The sequence below is a fragment of the Sinocyclocheilus grahami genome, unplaced genomic scaffold (assembly GCF_001515645.1).
Source record: "Sinocyclocheilus grahami isolate Dianchi unplaced genomic scaffold, SAMN03320097.WGS_v1.1 scaffold495.1, whole genome shotgun sequence".
NCBI lineage: Eukaryota > Metazoa > Chordata > Actinopteri > Cypriniformes > Cyprinidae > Sinocyclocheilus > Sinocyclocheilus grahami.
In genome coordinates, this window is record NW_015505674.1 from 31,966 (window position 1) to 33,759 (window position 1,794).

Here is a 1,794-nt window from a genome sequence, read left to right on the forward strand (position 1 = left end):
ATAATAACGCTTCCTCCAGTGAAAAAGTCCATTTTCTGTTGTCCTCTTACATCAAAATACACCACATATTTGATATGAGCTGTTTTGGCTTGATCTGTGCAGATTTCTCTCCTGATTCAGACAAGATGAGTTTTTCACTGGAAAAAGCAAGAGGGGACTTTAGCCATGAGTATTTTAGCCAGAAACAACGGTTTGAAGTTAAAAATGTTTTAATGATGGATTTGAAGCTTTTCACTTCTCCAGATGTTAACTGATGGACTGGAGTGCTGTGGATTATTGTGATGTTTTTATCAGCTGTTTGGACTCTCATTCTGACGGCACCCATTCACTGCAGAGCATCCATTGCTGAGACACTGATGCAATGCTACATTTCTCCAAATCTGATGAAGAAACAAACTCATCTACATGTAGAATGGTCCGAGGCTGAGTAAATTTTCATTTTTGGATGAACTGTTCATTTAAAGTATGATCTTAAGTACTATCAATAATTATGCATATCTGTAAAACATTTAGTGCAGGGTGACTTTAATGCTGAGGTGTACTCATATTTGCAGGTTTGCTAAAATCATTAACCTAAGGCATAAGGAATTGTCATGCATGCTTTCCTTTGCAGACACCACTAACAAATACTTTTGAGTTGTAAATGTTTAGAGTAGCCAGCAGATGATACCATTGAGCCGTTTTGCTGTGTGGCTGTGGAGCATCTTTCTATTAAAGTTATTCCATAGACAGAAAATAACTAATTGGGAATGATTATGCAAAATCAACAAACAAGGAAATGAATAACAATTAACAAAGACCTTGCAAGATGCATTAATTAGAATCAAACTGACAGACAGAGAAAAATTTAAAACAGCAATGGGGACTATTTTAAATCCAAAGATATTATTTAATTTGGCATTTAATTAAAAACTCAAATTTTGTTTTATTCTTGCCTGCTCTTCAAACATATTGCTCTACTACTTGTGGGCTCCTGTGTTTATGGTTTTGTTTATGATTTTGTAAGTCATTTTAGACAAAAGCATCTGCATAATGAATGATATGTGCAAGCTGATTATTATTTTGTCTTGTTCAAACATACCGGCCTGTTCATGCTGGACTGGAGTGAGGACAGAAGCAATAATGAGCACGGTTTATCTCTGGAGTGACGGATGGACGCGCTCTGAAAATGTGATCTGGGATTTCATATCAGAGGTAGAGAACATGAAGTCGAGCGCTGATCTGATCTTAAAGTCAGCAGGTTCACGCCGCTGCCTTCACGCACTTAGAATATAAAACACAACCCACATCCACAGCGACTCAAAAACTCATTCAACTTTACTCCAGCATGTTTTTATGATGTGTATGATTTCCTGAAAAAGACATTGCTCTAAACAACATCAGTGGTCATAAGTCATATAAAATGCATAAGCTGTTTCACATAAATATGTTGCATTATGCAATGGGTTGCAAATGGCATTTCATGTTGACTTTGTAGTGATGGAAGAAACAAAGCTTTTGGAAACTTTGAATCAATTGAACCAGTTGCATTGCACAATGTTTTTTTGAAGCGCTTGAAATGCCACACACTGGTGCCCTGCTGTTCAAAACGATGTAAATGCAACAAAAAATCAGCTCAAACATGCATAAAAACGTCTTTTACAAACCCAACTGCGAAAGTGTAATCTGTTAAATGCAATTAACAAACCATCTAACACTGTTAAATAAGAAGTGTCCGTATAATATGTTATTTATTTTATTCAATTGTGGTGCTTATTTTGGTTGTTTTATGGAGAACTTTGTTAATCAGGCCAA